The sequence below is a fragment of the Mus caroli genome, chromosome 5 (genome assembly GCF_900094665.2).
Source record: "Mus caroli chromosome 5, CAROLI_EIJ_v1.1, whole genome shotgun sequence".
Taxonomy (NCBI): domain Eukaryota; kingdom Metazoa; phylum Chordata; class Mammalia; order Rodentia; family Muridae; genus Mus; species Mus caroli.
The window spans coordinates 141,938,503-141,958,074 of record NC_034574.1 but is presented as its reverse complement, the minus strand read 5'-3'; the positions used below and the strand labels follow the sequence as shown (position 1 = coordinate 141,958,074).

Below are 19,572 nucleotides of genomic sequence, written 5' to 3'. Positions count from 1 at the left end.
ACACGCAGGCTGCATGGCGGGTGTCGGCAGGGAGGAACTGGGTATGCTCGGGTCCCAGCTGTTGTCTGATTTAGAGATGCCTCCTGGGAAAATCCGTACTCTAGAGTATTTCCTTCTTCCATGAGTGACCTTCATCAAGATGGTGCAGAGTCATGCCTTAGGGGACATCCCTAGGCTACAGTTGGTGTCCCCGTTCTGTAGGTTCCTCCAGAAAGATGCTTTGGTTCCCACGATGGAAGCCTGTAGAAATGGTGCCTTGACCCTGACGGGAGGAAGTACAGAAGGGCCTGGATTCCAGCCAGACCCTCAGATGCAGTTGCAGACAAGAAGCCTGAGGCTCAGCCCAGAGCCAAGTCCGCTGGAGGGAAGGTGACCCCTGAGCCGCAGGACCAAGGAACCTTCAGCCCACTTGGCTGTCCATACGCCATGCAGCTAGACACGTCACACCCCCTATGGAGACTTTTATTCATGTTTATTTGTTTGTTTGCTCATGTTTATATAGAGAGATAGTTACCCGTCCGTGTGCTCTGGTTGGATAGTCTTGTAATCTTTCATGCTGATGCTTAAATCGAGGGTGATTCAAAGAGCAGCGGTGTGACCGGCCAACGGGAAAGTGTGAGGTCACCTTTGACTTGGAGCTACCTGGAGAGGAGGACGTAAGGGGACATGGGGTTCTGGCATCAGAGTGACAGAGTTCCAGCTTTGGCCTTGATGTAGATAGAGCACAGGGGTTTGCTTCTTGACCTCTCACACTGTTTTAGTCAGGGTTCCTATTCCTGCACAAACATCATGACCAAGAAGCAAGTTGGGGAGGAAAGGGTTTATTCGGCTTACACTTCCGTACTGCTGTTCATCACCAAAGGAAGTCAGGACTGGAACTCAAGCAGGTCAGAAAGCAGGAGCTGATGCAGAAGCCATGGAGGGATGTTCTTTACTGGCTTGCCTCCTCTGGCTTCCTCAGCCTACTCTCTTATAGAACCCAAGACTGCCAGCCCAGGGATGGTCCCACCCACAAGGGGCCTTTCCCCCTTGATCACTAATTGAGAAAATGCCTTACAGTTGGATCTCATGGAGGCATTTCCTCAACTGAAGCTCCTTTCTCTGTGATAACTCCAGCTGTGTCAAGTTGACACAAAAATAGCCAGTACACACACCATCTTTGGGGTCCTAAGTATAGAGAGGATTTGTAGTAAAAAAAAATATTTTAAAATCCCATCATGGGGTTTCTACCAGCCTTTGGCCATTTATATACCTGAATGAGAGACACACAGCCTTTATATTTTAAAATACGTCTTATGCAGCACAATGGCTGGGTGACTGCCTACCCTCCATGCCCAACCTTAACCCCACCTATGTCTCTTCTGCCCAGCTAATGGCTCTTGGCATCTTTATTCACCAATCATGGTTAACTGGGGGCAGGGTTACTCTCTGGTCTCTGGGGCAACAGTCTTGGGGACCCCAAATTAACATTAGAGTACAAGTAGCATTAGGCCAACCCACTACAGGGATTGCTTTCCAGTTCTTAGCCCATTGCTGTGTGTTTAGCAACTGGACGGACAGACAGGCCATGACCTCCTCTCTCCTGTTTCTCACATCCCTTTTAAAAAGTATCTTTTTTTTAAAAAAATACTTTTAAAATTCATTTTATGTGCAAGTGTTTTGTATGAGTGTGTGTGTGTGTGCATGTGCGCTCTTGGGCACACACATAACAAGTTCATGCTTGGTGCCCTCAGAAGTCAGAGGCAGGCATCAGATCCTCTGGACCTGGAGTTACAGATGACCGTGAGCCACCATGTGGATGCTGGGAATTGAACCCGAGTCCTCTGGAAGGGCAACCAGTGCTCTTGATGGCTGCGCCATCTCTCCAGCGCCTCTATTTCAGTTTGAATGGTGCTTTGGTTGTTTTGAAAGCCTTCCAGGCGCTCTTCCCTCTCCTAGGTTCCCCTGCTAGGGCAGAGACAGGCCTATCTATTTAAAGGGGCAACAAACGGGCCTTCAGAACATTTGCTCCCAGTGTCAACCCTGGTGTCAGAGACAAGGGGCGAATCTGCGGCCCTGAGAAGCAGTGACAGAGGACAAGTGACAGTCCCCAGTTTGGAGAGCGTGCTGCTTGCGTTAACTAGGTCCCCGCTGTTAGAAAATGTCTCGTCTTCACCTGCAGAAAGCTGTGTCCTGCAAGTCCAGGTGCATTCATGCGAGTACAGTGTAAGCTAAGCTTTAATAGCTGGTGAAAATTATTAATAGACATGGGGCCCTGTCTCCGGCCTCACAGCGTAGGCGTGTTGGTATAGGCCGAGAGGAGAGAGGTGGCGGGCAGCTCCTGACTGTGAGCATAGAGATGCATTTGGGATGTCAGCTTTCCAGGCCACCATATGAAAACCTCACTCATTAGTCTGCATGGAGACTCACCTGTCCAGCACGAAACAGCTGTCACAGACACCCGAGAACATAGGACGCAGATTGTGGCTGGTTAGTTTTGTGCCAGCTGGTGTTTGCCAAATCTTTGCTTCATCGTCCTCAGCTCTGTTTGTTCCTATATTCTAAATTCTTTAGGAGACTACACAGTTCATAGTAAGGAAACATGCAGGGGTTGGTGTGGTGGCTCAGCAGGTAAGAGCACTGACTGCTCTTTCAAAGGTCCTGAGTTCAAGATCCAGCAACCACATGGTGGCTCACAACCATCTGTAATGGGATCTGATGCCCTCTTCTGGTGTGTCTAAAGACAGCTACAGTGTACTTAAGTATAATAATGGATGAATCTTTGGGCTGGAGCGATCAGGGACTACGCAAGCAGAGTTGACCAGAGCGAGCTGGGCCAACCCCGGAGTGAGCAGAGAGGTCCTAAAAATTCAATTCCCAGCAACCACCTGAAGGCTCACAACCATCTGTACAGCTACAGTGTGCTCACATACATAAAATAAATAAATAAATCTTTAAAAAAAAAAAAAAGAAACACGCAAAGGTGTCTTTTCTTTTGTCTTTTTGAGACAGGGGGTCTCTCTATTGTGTAGCTCTGGCTGTCTTGGAACTTGCTGTGTAGATCAGACTGGCTTTGAACTCACAGAGATCTGTCTGCCTCTCTGCCTCTCCAATGCTGGCGAGCTAAAGATGTCTTATCTATCTATCTATCTATCTATTTATATATAAATTGAGAGGTGGAACACACCTTTAATCCCAGAACTTCTGGAGAAGCCCCATTTCTGTGAGTTCAAGGCTAGCCTGGTCTACATAGAGAGTTGTCAGGGCTGTACTCTGAGATGTTGTCTCCAGAGAAGAAGGAAAGCAAAACAAATGGAGAATACTCTGGGGCTTGACCACGGTATAAAGCATTATCTCACTTAAAACTCCGTCCTCCTCTAGCCCCCTCCCCCTTTCTCCCCTTCCTCCTTTCCCCTTCGGCACATCACTGTCTCCGTGAGGCGTTGCTGGGAATCCTTCCAACGGAAGATCAAGAGATCTTGGCGTGGGCTGAATAAAAACATAAATACAAAGAAAAATTGAAGTGTCCTTTGATGTTTACTTGGTTGGACACACCTGCTGCCCCAACTTAAAAACCACTGTGCCCTTCAGGTAAAGAGGAAGAGGAGGCAGCTATGACCAGCTTGGGTGGGGGTGGGGATGAGGGGGATGGGGCTGGCCTCCTGCTTTGCTCTTCCTTTATCTCCGAGGATCTTACTCCTCAGGTATGGTGAGCAGGAGTTCTGTTTGTTTGGTTTTTTTATTTATAGGTGCTTGGGGTTTGTACTGCAGATAAACCTTAGCAAGAACGTAATTCTTCCAGGAGTCCTTGGAGGTGGGTTAACTTATAGTTTGTCAGGTGTCGTGTTTCCAGACCTCCCCTCCTAAGGAGCCCAGCATCCATTCCTGTGTTCATTACGGCAGCAGGTGTTGGTGAAGAGTCTGTGACTGTTGGTCACCACCAGCTTGACTGGACCTCGAATCACCTAAGAGACATGTACTCGTGAAGGGCATTTATTTCTGGGAAGGTTTAGCTGCTGAGGGAAGACTCACCCTAGATGTGGGTGGCAGCATCCTGTGACCTGGGGTCCTGACTGAATAACTGGGAAAGAAAGGACGAGGTAGCTCTGAGATTAAGGACACTGTTGGTGGTGCCTGCACTCAGGAGGCAGAGGCAGGTGGATATCCGTGGGTTCGAGGCCAGCCTGGTCTTCAAACTTGAGTTCCAGGACAGCCAGAGCTGCTACACACAGAGAAACCCTGTCTTGAAAAACCACCAAAAAAAAAAAAAAAAAAAAGCACTGGTCGCTTGCTCTTGCAGAGGACCTGGGTTCAATTCCCAGCTCCTACACAGCAGTTCATAAAGGTCTGTAACTCCAGTTCCAGTGGTCCAACACCCTCTGCTGGCCTCCACAGGCATTGCATGCACAGGGTGCCCAGACATACTCAGGCCAAACACATAAAATACAATTAAAATGCTCTTTGCCTCCCAGCTATGGACTCTGACCCTCACCTTCCATTCTTGCCACCATGGCTTCCCCACTATGATGAACTGCACCCCCAAGTCATGTGCCAAAAAACCATTCATCCTTAAATTGCTTCCATTAGGGGATTTTTGTCAGTGATGAGGAAAAATCAGCGATACAGTGCCCCAAGGTGACGCTCTTAGCTAGCAAATGTCTGCCCCTGGTGGCCATACGTCCTTCTCGGGGGTTCTGTGGATAACTGTGATAACACAAGCAGTTGGTGTGCACCCCATTTCCGTAGATCAAGTGAGCTCTCGGGAGTGACACATTGTGGCAATGACTTTCATCCCTTTAAACACGCAGCCGATGCATGGTGGCAACCTTTCTTAGCTCCTTTTTCTGATCCACCCTCCTTTGCTTTGCCCCTACCCTCCTTTGTGTTTCTGAAGTAATTTGTGTGATTGGCTATTCCTTCCTGGGCTGATTCGCTAGGCTCCTCTACCAGGTGTGTAGCGCCTCCCTCCAGCCCCACCAGTTAAAAGAGGAAGCTGTTGGTCACTCTCTTGATCTGGGGAACGTGCCTTTGCAGGAGGCAGCTGCCACCGCCGGCTCAGGGTCTAGGCCTCGCAAGGTGGAGTGAGACCAGGGCTGCCAACAACATACATCAAGTTAAAATACTAGGTGCCCAGTTAAATTTGTGGTGACTATATTTTTCATATCTCCCCCAACCCCTCCTTGACAACAGTTGGTTAAGTAAAGCCCAGTATGCTTACTACCACCTAGAACCTAGAATAACTTTAGTGATTTGGGAGTTTTCTTTTTAGTTACACTTGGAACATAATGATGCTACATTCAGGGCATAGTTACCTTAGACTTATGCTTAAAAAAAAAAAATCCCATTACAGATGGTTGTGAGCCACCACGTGGTTGCTGAGAATTGAACTCAGGACCTCTGGAAGAGCAGTTGGTGCTCTTAACCACTGAGCCATCTCTCCAGCGCCTCTCCTCTGGAAGATCTCTTGGTGTTCAAACTCAGAGGAACAGTGTTTTGAAAGACAGGTCCAAAATACATGGGTGCCTGAGCAGAGTGTGGGGTGTTTACATTAGTGAGGGATTTAGAGCTTGTTGCCTGGTAACGTCTTTCCAGGAAAGGCTCAGCAGCACCTTCCAGATACCACAGGATGTGTGTGGACCATGGTCAAAGTCATGGACCATGGTCAAGGGCATGGAGCATCCTGGAAGCACTGCCAGGGTGAATGTCACTGTTGGGGGTGGAAGGCGGGCACAAAGTGGCTGTCTTAGTCAGGGTTTCTATTCCTGCATAAACATCATGACCAAGAAGCAAGTTGGGGAGGAAAGGGTTTATTCAGCTTACACTTCCACATTGCTGTTCATCACCAAAGGAAGTCAGGACTGAGGTCAGGAAGCAGGAGCTGATGCAGAGGCCATGGAGGGATGTTACTTACTGGCTTGCCTCCCCTGGCTTGCTCAGCTTGCTCTCTTATAGAACCCAGGACTGCCAGCCCAGGGATGGCACCACCCACAAGGGGCCCTCCCTGCTTGATCACTAATAGAGAAAATGCCCCACAGCTGGATCTCATGGAGGCATTTCCTCAAGGGAGGCTCCTTTCTCTGTGATAACTCCAGCTGTGTCAAGTTGACACACGAAACCAGCCAGCACAGTGGCATTACCTCTGTTATTTCAGTAGAAAAGCCTTTAGTGGACTTCCAGCTTTGTCCTCTGAGGATTTCGTTGGCCAGTGTCTCACTTGGAGCAGTCCTTTGGCTTGGGTCTTTTGCTCTGCTTGATGGTCTGGAAGTGCCGAGAGCAGCCTCCTCCGGTTGCCAGGTCAAGGATTTAGCGTGTTTGATCTCCTCGGTAGCTTTTATTACTATCTTTCCATCGATCTCTAGATTATAATCCAGAACAAAGAGGGTTGTGGAAGGAGTCCAGATGGCAGAACCACATGTTTTACTTAGGTATTGCATCAGTTCAAAACGCAGTACTTCCTGACTGGCCTGGAACTTGAAATATAGACCAGGCTGGTCTTGAACTCAGAGATTCACCTGCCTCTGCCTCCAGTACACTGGGATTAAAGGTATGCGCTAGTATGCCCCGCAAACATAATTGTTTCTACATCCAAATTTAGAATTCCTATCAGCCATCCAGACTAGCGCTCTGAGGGATTAATCTATAACTCATCTCTGCTTTCTGTGCGTCACACGCAGTAACTGCTCACATGTATTGTGGAGAGGACCTCCCTCTTGGGGTTTGCACCTCTTATTCTATTGGTGAAGAAAATCTAGTAAGTTATCATGGGTGAAGGTTCCTGGCTCTTCTTGTGTGGACCCCAGGACCTACGCTGGCTCACTGGGACAGGTGTGACGGAGGTAGGGTTGGGTGCCAGATGGCAGGCTTAGGCACGTTCTGGAGTCTGCAGGCAGCTGCCGTGCCTGGTCCACCCACCTGAGCCTAGGTCCAGACCTGTCACAGCCTCCGGGCTGAGCCGTGGGTGCCTTCCTGGCTGTTGGCCACCTGTCGTCTTTTCTGGTGACATTTCACTTTGACTTTTCCTTTGAAGAGGTTTCTGAAGCAAGATTGCCCCATGTAAAGGTCAGAAAAAAAAAAAAAAAGATCCGTTAACAGAAATATAAGTTAAAAGGCAGGAAGTGAAGTGGCTTTATACAATTAGGTTGGAGAGGATGGGTTTTTTTTTTAAAGTGTCCTTGAAATGATTCTTTAATTCTTTAGTCATTTTTCTTTAGACTCATAAAGCAGGATGTGGAAAACAAACATTTCTATTCAGTGTATACACACTTTGGCAAAACAAATAACGAGGCTTTTGAGCATCCAGACCTCCTGGGCAGAGGAAAGTCGAATCTCTTGGTTGGGCATTTTTTTTTAATTATTTTTTTTTTATTTTTATTTTTTTGCCTAAGTTCAGACCAGAAAAATGGCCTCATGGTGGAGTAGGCAGAGCCCAGGCACTTTGCAGGTTTGTGTGAATCTGGGGTGTGTGCACATGCGTGTAGAAATGTAGCTGTTGGCCACCTTCCTCAGCCACTCTCTATCCTTTTATTTTCTTGAGACAGAGTCTTACCACATAGCCCTGGCTGGCCTGAGACTTTACCATAGACCAGGCTGATTGCAAGCAGGGAGGTCGGCATGTCCCTACCTCCTCAGTGCTGGGACTAAAGGTGTGTGTTACCGCTGTCCAGCTCCACCCAATGAGGCTGCCTGACCAGTGAGCTCCTGGGTCTTCCTGTCTCTCCAGCATTGGCTTTTACAGATTGGGGGTTGAGCTCAGTTCCATGAGCTTGTGTGACAAGCTGAGATTCACGATGGCAAGAGCCATGCCTTCTTGAACACAGACCAGGCCTCTGTTTTACTCTGTAGAGACGGGGCACCCGAATGTTTAAATATTTTAAAATGAAAATTTGGACCAGGCTGGCCTCAAATTCACAGAGGTCCTCCTGCCTCTGGCTAAAGGCATGTGCCATGATGCTTGCTTGGTTTTATGTGTATGGGGGTTTTGCCTGCATGTGTGCCTCCGCTGCATTTGTTCAGTGCCCCCAGTGGCCAGAAGAGGGCGTCATATTCCCTGGAAGTGGAGTTACAGATGATTGTGAGCCACCATGTGGGTGCTGCGAACCGAACCCAGGTCCTCTGCGAGAGCGGCCAGAGCTCTAACCACTTAGCCATCTCTTCAGTTCCAGGAGTTTAGTTTTTAAGCTTTATATTTGTATAGTGACACTACAACTACAAAATACTCTTGTGCTACAGAAGTAATGTGGGCTACTCAGTCATCACAGCACGTTATAAGTTGGCTGTTAATCAGGTCCCCCACAAGTTAAGGAGTGAGTGACATGGTAAAGGACGGCGCTGATGTCATGCAGAGCATACTCTGGCGTGGAAACCTCTTCAAATGGGGAAGAGAACTAGGAACCCGGAGGATTCCCGCAGATTTTGACTTCCACTCAATCCTTGTTATTATTATGTCAAGATATATGGGTTTGAATATCTTGCCAGCATGGGGGTCTGGAGAGATGGCGCCGTGGTTTGGAACAATTACCGTTCTTCTAGAGGACCTGTGTTGAGTTCCCAGCACCCACACCGCATGCTATACAACAGTCTGCAACTCCAGCCTTGGTGGAGATCCAGCCAACACCTTCGCTCTCTCCCCAAGGGCACCTGTACTCACGCGGGACATCCATGTAACTAATTATTTGTTTTGCTAGCTAACTTGTAGCACTTGGTTGTAACCGCTAGGCAGCCCAGGTATCTGGGGACCTCGTTAGTAGTCTGGTGGAATTTGGAAGTGACCTCCTGGAGGAAGGCTGTTGGGGTTGTCTGAGCCCAGTGGGTGGCGCTGTTCCTCGGGCAGCAGCCGGCATCATTCAGATGAAGGTTTGGGGACTTAGTTTGCTTTGTTGCTGTGAGGAAATGCTGACTTAGGAGAAAAGGGTTTATTTCAATTTACAGGTTGTAATCCATGACTTTAGCTGCTCAGGTGGAGGAGGCGCCGGCTGGCTCCGACCTGAGCAGCTGGCTTCTGAAGGGGCGCCAGAGTGTACCTTAAACACTTTAGTCCTGTGGGCCCTGCCTTTGCCTCCTCTTCCTCTCTTCATGCGTGCTTGCCTGTGCATGTGCGTGTGCGTGTGTGTGTGTGTGTGTGTGTGTGCCCTGGCTGTGAGGGGTGCCCACGGAGGCCAGATGGAGTTGTCAGATTTCCGAAAGCTGGAGTTACAAGGACTGGGAACTTAACTTGGGCCCTCTGGAAGAACAATGTGTGCTCTTAACCACTGTGCCATGACTTCAGCCCCCAAGGTACTCTTTCTTGTCAACTCCTGGAGCAGATCACGGTTAGCATGGATTCTCTAAGTGTTCTGACTGTTGTTCTCCCCCCAAGATGCCCTTAAGCAAGTATTTTTCTTATAACTGATAAGTTCCAAAGTAAATTAGAAAGTAGGCATTGGAGTTTCCAGAGCCCTACCTAAAGGCTCAGCTTTCAGTGTCTCACAGCGAGGAGCTATCTGGCTCCTAGATTGGGTGAGTTCAGTGTCTGACTTCCAGGAATTTAGATACGAATCTCTTGAGCGTTATCCATAGATTTGAGAACATTATTTAAATGATAACAAAAGTCAGATTCCTTTCAGGAGACCTCAGTGATTGCCCGGGAGACGCAGATTGTGTTTTGGGATAGATTAGCTTGGCTTCCACCCTTCCAGGCACTGCATTCTTTATTTCTTGTGTAGCTTTTCGGGACCTTCTCACAATCCCCAACAGCCCGGCACGTGGAATGTCCCTTTTAGGGAGGACTATCCTGTGTGCGGGGTAGCGGTGAGGCACGTGGCTCACGGGGTGCTCACCCCACATCCTTTCTTTGCATTTAGGATTTGTAACAGCCACCCAGCAATTTAACTCCAGGAGAACAAATTACTCGGCAGATCTGTAAAAAGCACAGCAAGGCCTAGGCTTGTCAATGCTTGTCTGATTTCCTGTGGTAATTGCAGGACCAGTACAGACAGACTTCTTAAAGGGCTTCTTAATTCAGACCTGTGGGCTCCAGGCTGCATCCCAAATTCATTTGTCTTTAGGGGTGGTTCCAGACACACCTGTGGGAAGGAACAGACACAGACAGCTGATGCCTCCTGCCAGGATCCATTCCTTAGTATCATATGCACATCCCATAGTATCACAGGAAGTCACCTGGCTTGTGTCTTGTCGGCTGAAAGCCAATGACCATGCCATTTGTGAACATCCTGAACACGCTGTTGTTGTGCAGTTCGCCTCTGCCTCCCTGAGCTGGGCTTGCCTCCAGAGCTTTGCTGTTAAACTTTAAAAAGAAAAGAAAAGAAAAAAAATCTTCCTCACGGTTGCTTCCCCAAGTCATCCCATTTTCTCAGGTCCTGGACCACACACACATACACACCCTAAGAAGAAAGGCTTCCTGCTCTGCCCTCGGTTTGGAGCTGAAGGCCTAGAAACGGTGTATGCGGCTGTATTTAGCAAATGTCTTAGTCTTCCTTAACCTTATTCTGTGCCCTGACGTTTCTCTCTATGCAAGCTGCGAGCTGAGACTGGGTTTTGTATTCCCACCGTAAGAGAACAGCCCAAGCTGCCATGTACGGAGTTCATTTCTTGTTCCTGACTCTCTCAGAGCAGAGTGGCCATTCCGTGTAATAAATGGCCCTGTGAACATGGCATGAGTGCCTACTGGGCTGCAGCAGGAGTCCGCTCATTGATCTGGAGGGGTGGAGGTAGAGTTTAGACTCACAGCAGAACTGAAGTCAGTGGCAGAGGGGCTGCTATTGTGAGCATTTCCAGTTCTCTGCCGGCAGGAGCATTATCTGGCATTATCTGGTTCTCTTATGATGGGATGGATCACTCATAGCCATTCTCTCAGGGTTTTTTTTTTTTTTTCCCAATAGCATCTTAAAATGTCACCCATGTGCTGTGATGTTCATCAGTTTGAGTGAAACTTGGTGTTTTCCAGTGAATACAAGGCTTATCCGCCCATCACAGCGATTCTACAATTTCCATTACTCAACCCTACGTCACCTGCTCGTGTTTGCTCCTCATTCCTCCCCCCTCCCCCCACTCCCCCAGTTCCAGGCAAGCAGTCTGCTCTTTCCGTCTGAATTCCAGACATTTCATACAAACGGACCCGCCCAGGTGTTACCCAAGCCTATCTGTGTTGTTGCCCAGGTCAGTGCCTCATAACTTTTTATAGATGGATAACAGTCCACAGCATGGGACATTTGGGTTGTTTCCACCTTTTGCTATTATAAATTTTGGGGTATACTCCTGTTAGGACACCCTGCACAGTGGGGTTTCCCTTTCGACCCAGGATTAGGCACAAGCCATACCCAAACACCTATTTCCTTTTTAAAATATTATTTATTTATATTTACATGACTACACTGTAGCTGTCTTCAGACACACCAGAAGAGGGCATCAGATCTCATTACAGATGACTGTGAGCCACCATGTGGTTGCTGGGAATTGAACTCAGGACCTCTGGAAGAGCAGTCAGTGCTCTTGACCGCTGAGCCATCTCTCCAGCCCCCACACACCTATTTTCACAGAGATCCTTTACGAAGCAGGAAGGAAGAAAGTCAAGTGGCTGCCCTCTGGCTCAGGAGGAAGCAGCAGCAGCAGACCTCGCAGGTGTCATTGTCAGGGGCGGAGAGGGGAGGGCTGTGCTAGAATGGGCTGGCATGTGGTGGTGTGTTCTGATTGGGCATGTTAATTAGGTGAACCAAAGGGGGCTCTTGATTGCTGGACTCGGATACTTTGATAGCTGGACCTTTGTGGTCAGCCTTGGGAAGAGGAAATGGCCAAATAAGGGAGTAGAAATTCAGTGATTCGGTGACTAGCTTCAGGAATGTAATTTTATCTTTTTTTTTTTTTTTTTTTTTTTTTTTTTTTTTTTTTTTTTTTTTAGCAAGGAAGAGGGAGTCAGGAAAAGGGCAAGGCCTGCTAGAGCCATCCATGCTGGCTGGAGTCCCTCAATATCTTTGAGTGGAGTTGCTAAGTCATGAGCCAGTTTTGAATTAAACTTCTGTTTAACTGTTTACATCTTCTTTAGGCAGGTGTTCAGATCCCTGCAAGTCTCAAGGCCATCAGGGAAATGATCGGAGCCACCCGAGTGGGGCGAAGAATGAAATGTGGGTCAGCTCCACTTTAGCAGGCACTGGGTCAAAGGTGCACAGAAAGGCCCAGGAAGGGGTGTGGCAAGGCCTGGGAGGATGCTCGGTTTCAAGGCAAGGGATGGTAAGATGATGGGAGATAGCGCGTGATCTGCCTGCAACCTGCCAGGAGAGCCACTGAGCATGTCCCTAGGCCACTGTCCTTCCCAGGCACCACCCCAGGTCACATGCATATGTTGCAGGGAAATATTTAAAAAAAAAAAAATGGAGCCTGCCAACTCTCTGACCCCCGCCAGGCTACGTTCCCACTCCAGTACCGGAACTGGAGGGTCACAGCACTATGTCCCAGCGGAGTCCCGCCAGCTCTGTCTCACATTCCAATAACCAAATAGATCCGTCATCCTTGCGGTTTGATAACACAATACCCAGTACCCTGGTAGAATCATGACTCTTAAAGCTCAGTTAACCAATCAGATTTATGTATCAATAATATCACAATTTACAAGATGCCAATACAATAATTTCAGAGCCAATTGATAATGATAAAAGCTTTATCCCAATATTTCTAACCTTGAGAAATCATAGCTACTTGTGGCTGGTAAATGCCACCCGGGCGCATGTCCAAAACCATCTTGGTTCTTCTCCTCCTACCCAGCCATGCTCCTTCTCTCTGTAACTCTTAGCCCCGCCTCCCTTTTCCCTGTCCAATCAAGGCCTCCCAGTGCCTTAATGTGATTGGACAGGGAAAATCCTGCCCCGCACACTCACAAAAGAGCCCTGTTTTCATCTGCTTGGTTTTCTACCGGTGTATGTGGGTCCTGGCAGTTGGCATCAGCAGATCGTGGGGATAAAGGGCAGTGGAAGGTGATTACTGAGCTGTGTGAGAACATGCAGGTGTAGGGTCAGAGCGTGCCTCTGTTGTTAGGAGAAGCCACATGCAGCTTGAAGACATCCATAAGAGTAGCATAGGGCCTCCAGAGCCGGGCTTCGGCCGCCACACTGCACTCTGCTGGGAGACGCATGCTCTGCCTTTGTCAGGCCTTTTGAGCTGCTCCAGGTTGGATCTTTGAGTCTACCTTTAATTTCCCCCATGTCCTTTCCTTTGCTGATTTGTGTGTGGTTTGTTTTGTTTTGTTTTGTTGTTGTTGGTTTTTTTTTTTTTTTTTTGAGACAAGGGTCTAGCATTGTAGCCCAGACTGTCCTCAAACTCTCCATCCTCCTGTCTCAGACTCCTGAGTGCTGGGGTGAGAGGCGTGAGTCATAAAACCTGGTTTTCCAGGCTTACTTCCTTTTACCTGCTCATTTTATTGGTAACTTGTAGTGTGTGTATTGCATCTGTGTGTCCCTCAGTGTGTGTTTTGTATTTGCGGGTGTCAAGACTGGCCCTCTTGGAACTGGAGATGGCTCAGGTTAAGAGCACTGGCTGCTCTTTCAGAGGACCTTGATTCCCAGCAGCTCATAACGGGCTGCAACTCCAGGTCCATGGGATGCAACGCCCTCTTCTGGCCTCTGTGGGTACTGCATGCATGTGGTGCAGAGGCACATGCAGGCAACACACACATAATATAAGGCACAGAGGCAAAATACACACATAAAATGAAAAGAAGAGGAAAGAAAAGAAAACCCACAATAGCAACAACAAAAGAATAGCCTTTTTCTCATCAGACTCTTACCTCTTCGCTGGCCAGGGCTGTATTTTGCAGGCTGGCCAACAGATATGTTGCACGTTCAAATTCAGGGTGGGTGCCACTGTCCCCTCGAGTGCCTCATTAATGAGACAATTCTTTATTTTTTAAAAGACAAATTGTGTAATTAAAAGCTGATTATTCACCCATCAAATGGTTCTTCAGTCAGACTGCAGTATCCCTTTAAATAGTGGCTTCCCCTTGGCTGCATTTATCTGTGTAGCTCATCAGCCGTTTGGCAGAGAGAGCACTGTGCTTGCTGAGTGGGCACTCAGGGCTGAAGGACAGAATGACATGGAGAGAAAGCATTTGTGGGCCCGTGACATTTACTCCAAGAAATCCTCCAAGAATGAATGCATTTATTAAATTAAAAAAAAAAAAAACCTAACAAACTTAACAGATTTCTGTCTATCAGTCAGTCAATCCAGACCGTTATAGGGAGTCCTTGTGTAGCTCTGGCTGGCTTCTGCCTCTGTCTGCTATCTATCAGTCAATCAATCATCTGTCGTGACAGGATCTCACTGTGTAACACAGGCTGGCTTTGAACCTGAGTCTCTTACTGTAGTTGCCGTAGTGCTCAGAGCTTATGGACATGCTCTTTGATTTTTAACCATCTCTTTGTGCTCTGGAGGAGGGAAGATGTTGGGGTTGGAAACATTGTGGCTAAGCTCATTCTGCCTCCCTGGTCATCAGAAGTTGGGACCAGAATTCTCCTCAAATCTCTGCCTCGTCATCCCGTCCCATCATTCTGTATCCGCAGGAGGATTGTCTGTGGGGCTCAGATGAGGGCCTGGTGCATCTTACAGACTTAATATATTGGCTAGCCTATTATTATTATCAGTGGGACCATCACTGATTTAGTTTTGCTGGGCCAGATGTAGAATTAAGAGGTAGCAGAGAGAGAGAGTGTACCAGTGTGGGGAAGGAAGCCCCTGAATGTGAAGTCTGTGTGTCTGTCCTTCCATGTCTCCCCATGCTATGCCCTGGCTCTCTCTTCTGTTATCCCCATGCTTTTGGCTCTGAGTCTGAGCGTTGCTGTTTTTTTAGGAGGCAAGTTAGTTCCTTTACTCTTAAGGGTTCCTGATCTTGTTTTCTTAAAATTATTGGGTGGTAGGTTTATGCTTGTTAGCCAGGAGAGAGGGCTAAGCTTGCCCTCCCCATTCAAACATACCTGATTCCTTGCAGGTAAAAGATGGCTGCCTTGGAAATACTCAGACTCATGGTGAGAAGCATATGAGTGTGGATGTAGTACCTGCAGAAACCAGAAGAGGGCACCAGATCTCCGGGACTGGAGTTACAATTGTGAGAGAGCCACCATGTGGGTGCTGGGAACTGAAGCCAGGTCCTCTGCAAGAGCAGCCAGTGCGCATTACCTCTGAGCCATCTCTCCAGCCCCATAAGAGGACTTTTAAATACTATGTCAGTGGAGCCCGAACTTAATATGGAGTCACTTTTTGTGAGCCTCGTACATCTATGACATAGAAACCATATACCCAGCCAGGAACTTAGAAGCCACCTGGCAGACCTGTAGGGCAGAGTGGGCACCTAGCAATCTTAATTCTACAGACCTTGCCCAATGTCTGTCTACAGAGAGACTCATTACTGAGCTGGCACCTCTGTTCACACTTCATCTTTCTATGCTTCGAGATGTTTGCTTCCTCCCTCCCTCCCTCCCTCCCTCCCTCTCTCTCTCTCTCTTTCTTTCTTTCTTTCTTTCTTTCTTTCTTTCTTTCTTTCTTTCTTTCTTTCTTTCTTAAGATTTATTTATTTTATGTATGCAAGTACACTGTAGCTGTCTTCAGACACACCAGAAGAGGGCATCAGAACCCGTTACAGATGGTTGCGATCCACCATGTGGTTGCTGGGACTTGAACTCAGGACCTCTAGAAGAGCAGCCAGTGCTCTTAACCGCCGAGCCATTTCGCCAGCCTTGTTTCCTCTTTCATGGTTTAGGGACAGCCAGGTTTCTCACTGGATGCAGCGACGAGGTTTTGGATTCCTGGGAATACAAGCTCTCTTGCAGATCTTATCTGTACTTTCCTTGTCTTGGAATTTAGGTGATAGAGCACTTCTCCAACCGCGTGGTTTCTCCACTGCCCAGTGTACGTTGTAGGTTGCTTAGTAACAACATCCTTGGCCTCCCAGCTACTTAACTGATATTCCTTAGTGTGGCAACTGAAGAGGTCTACAGACCAGTGGTTCTCAACCTGTGGGCTGAGACCTGGTGTGTGTGTGTGTGTGTGTGTGTTTGTATGTGTGTAAGCACCCTTTCACAGGGGTTGCCTAAGACCATCTGAAAACACAAATATATTTACATTTTAATTCATAACAATAGCAAAAATCACAGTTATGAAGAAGCAAATGATATAAATTTAATGGTTGGGGGTTCACCACATCATGAGGAACTATATTTAAGGGTCACAGTATTTGGGAGGTTGCTCTAGACATCTCCAGATGTATGGCGGGGGTGGGTGGGTAGGGGGTACAGATCAACGCCTCCACCCCTACCCCAGCTTCTTCAGTTTGGAGCCGTCATTTGCTTTCTGTCCATGGGTAAGACCTTCATTGGCCTTCTTCAGTGTTCAGCGTTGAGGGGCGAGGTAGCCTTTGTCTCAAGGTTTTTGTTCCTTGAAGGATGAATCATCGAATTTTGAGCCCAGTGATCTTGGCACAGAATGGGTGGGGTGATTTAATGAATGAAAGGCTAAGGCTAGACAGAGTCAATTAACCTGGACCCATGGGGGTTCTCAAGAGAGTCTGGGGGTTCTCAGAGAGACTGAACCACCAACCAAAGAGCATGCATGGGCTGGACTGAGGCCCCCAGCACACAGGGCTGCCTTGTCTGGCCACAGTGGGAGAGGATGCATCTAACCCCACAGAGACTTGATGTGCTAGGGTGGAGGGATATCTAGGGGAGGACCCACCCTCTCAGAGGAGAAAAGGAGGGGGCATGGGAGGGGGGACTGGGAGAGAGGACAGCATTTGGGATGTAAATAAGTAAATAAAGAAATAATATATAGAAAGGCTGAGGCTAGGGCATGTATCTAACCATTCTTTGTTGACCATGTTTCCTTTTGAGATTTTAAATTTCAACCCCACCCACCCACCCACCCGCCCATCCATCCATCCAAATTTGCTCTTGTAGAACCTCTGGATGTATTTGTCTAGGTAGTGTCTCTGAGAGAACTTTTTTATTTCAATTTTACTGCAGCCAAAGGGGAGTGGATAGAAACACGTAGCTGTCCTTGTTTGAGGTGAGTAGATAGAAACACGTAGCTGTCCTTGTTTGCTTTCTGTTGCTGTGAAGAAACACGGGTCACGAGCAACTGTGGGAGGACACAGGTCTGTTTCATCTTACTGGTTACAGTCCGTCCTCGAGAGAAGCCCAGGCAGGGACTGAAGTAGAAACCAGGGGACACTGCGTCCTGGCTTAGCTCCTGGCTTGATCAGCTAGCTTTCTTCTACAGCAGAAACAGGAGAGGAGCTAAACTCCCCACTCCTGGCTCCACAGCACAAGAGAGAGGAAGGGCTTGCATCTGCTGTCTTCTTCAAGGATCTGCCTTCGATGGCCGTTTGTATCCCACTGTCTCCCTCAAAGACCTGCTCAGTGGCCTAACCTCCCCTCACTAGACCCCACCCCTTAAAAGTTCTACAAGCTCCCAGTAGCCTATAGGATGAGGAATGACCCTTACCATAGGGTCCCCTGGGGGACATTTAAGGTGGAAACTATAGCATAAGGTGTCAAGAAGGGTGGAGGGGATTCTGCTAGGTTTTGTGATCCACCAGACACTTTCAGGATGGCCACCTCTGGGCAGGAAGGTCGTGAGAGTCAGTGGTGAGAGAGGACCAGAGTGAGCGACACGCAGGGGACACGCAGGACAATTGTATTCACAGACTCAAAGGCTGCTGTGGCTGCCTGCACAAGATCTAGCCAAGCATCACTGAAGGGGTTGGGTTCACCAGCCCTTACCTCGACCTGGGGAACCACATGGGCAGTTGATGGCTTCTGAGGGAGGGTGAATCAGGTTTCATTTAGGGTGTGGCCCATCCTAGGTCAGCCACCCTCTAATGGATGGCCCCACGCCCAGGAGTATATGGGAAGCAAAACTTGGGGTTGGTGGGTTCTTTTTAAAAATGGGTGTGTGGGGTAATGGAGGAGTTGGGTATGAAATTCTCAAGAAATGTTTAAAAGAAAAAGAATGGAATCTTTGGCGTGCCTGTCAGCATAGTCTCAAAATGGCTAATGGTCAGCATAGCTCTGTGTGTTTGTGTGTGTGTGTGTGTGTGTGTGTGTGTCTGTACTCTAGGTGCTTTTGCTGAGTTCCTGTCTCTATTCAATGTAACTTCTGACTTCTTTTGACTTATACATTGGGCAGGGGGGCAAGCTTGCTAATACTTGCAGAGCATACTCCCCCTGGGCGGGCCAGGCGTCTACTGTTGATAGAACACAGCCTCAGGTACAACCTCACAGGTCCACAGGCCTCCTCACCCCTGAAGGCCTTGAAGGGTGGAGATTTCATGCTGCCTGCTTTACTATGAGATAATTGGTGCTGAGTTCCTCATGGATTAGGTGTATGGGATTTTCATTATTCTGCTTTTAACGAAGGAATTTGCAAGTCTGGCAAGTTAGAATGAGTCCGCTGGAGCCTTCCTTGGATTAGGGAAAAGCGGTCCTAATGAATTTACTCTCTATGCATTCCAGGCCACTAATCCCAATAGGTTCACCTTGGATTAATGGATAGCATGCGGATTTTTCCTTCTCTTCCATTTAGCATTAAATGTTTTACATTCTACAGCAGGAATGTGTGACCAAAGCAAGCGCCCCCAAACAGCTACTTAAGAGTCCCGTGCTCAACCTTGTCTCTTCTCAGTCTTGGGGGTTGACCCCAGGGCCGTTTGCATGCTTGGTGGGTACAACCCCACACTCCACAGTCACCTACCTTCCTTAGCGTTTGCATCCGTTGCGTTTGGATATGACGCCATTGGTGGGATCTGAAATCATCTTGTGAGGGCTTTTAAATCCTGAGACTCGGGGTGTTTTACATTTTGACTCCAGTGCAGTCCTGTTCCACGGATATCTGCAGACAGTGTTGGCATGTTGCAATGTGCCATTTAAAAAAAAAAAAAAAGTCGTGAGGCCAGAGAGATGTCTCAGCAGTCACAGGCATGAGATGCCCTGGCAGAAAATGGAGAGTGACTCCCAAACCTCCCTGCCACCCCATGCTTAGCCCCATCAGTGCCCACCCGTGGACTCCTTCAGTGATGGCGACCTGCTTCCTGCAGCAGGGTTAAGTGGAATCATTCCTCCCCTGACAGCTCCGATGTGGAGGCTCTGATGTCCAAACACAGTGTGACAGCCCTCTCTCTCTGCCTTGCAGGAGCCTGAAGCTACTGTGGACTCTGCTGTGGCATCTTGGTCCCCAGGTGCGGATCTTTCTCAGTGAGAAGTCCCACAAGTCTTACAGCAGGTACTGTACGCCCGTTGGCACCCCAGGACATTTTTGCATTAGAACATTATCATTCATTTCAACCTTACCTAACCGATAGCCTTAGCCCTCCGTGCTCTTGGTGGACGTGGTAAGCAAGTGCTCTGCCTAAGCCGAGCCTTGCGCTCTTTTTAAAATTCCCAGCGCTTGTTCTTTTTTAGACTCGACAGTTCTAAACAGAGCGTGTGATGGGGGTGTGGGAGGGGAGAGGTCAAGGCTGGCCAGTGAGATTGTTTGGCTTTTTCTTTTTAAATAAAAGTAGCTCACTTAAAAAAAACAAAACAAAACAAAACAAAAAAACCCATCTGATTCTTTTTTTTTTTT

The 19,572-nt window shown here is 48.1% G+C and overlaps 1 protein-coding gene across 3 annotated transcripts in view; it reads left to right on the top strand.

Annotated features, from left to right (window-relative positions):
- Positions 1-19,572, top strand: part of Slc7a1 (solute carrier family 7 member 1) — a 70,141-nt gene that overhangs the window by 15,426 nt on the left and 35,143 nt on the right. For all 3 annotated transcript variants that reach the window (XM_021162329.2, XM_029477849.1, XM_029477848.1), the window contains exon 2: positions 19,141-19,230. The gene's annotated coding sequence lies outside the window, so the exon portion shown is untranslated. The remainder of the gene's footprint in view (positions 1-19,140; positions 19,231-19,572) is intronic.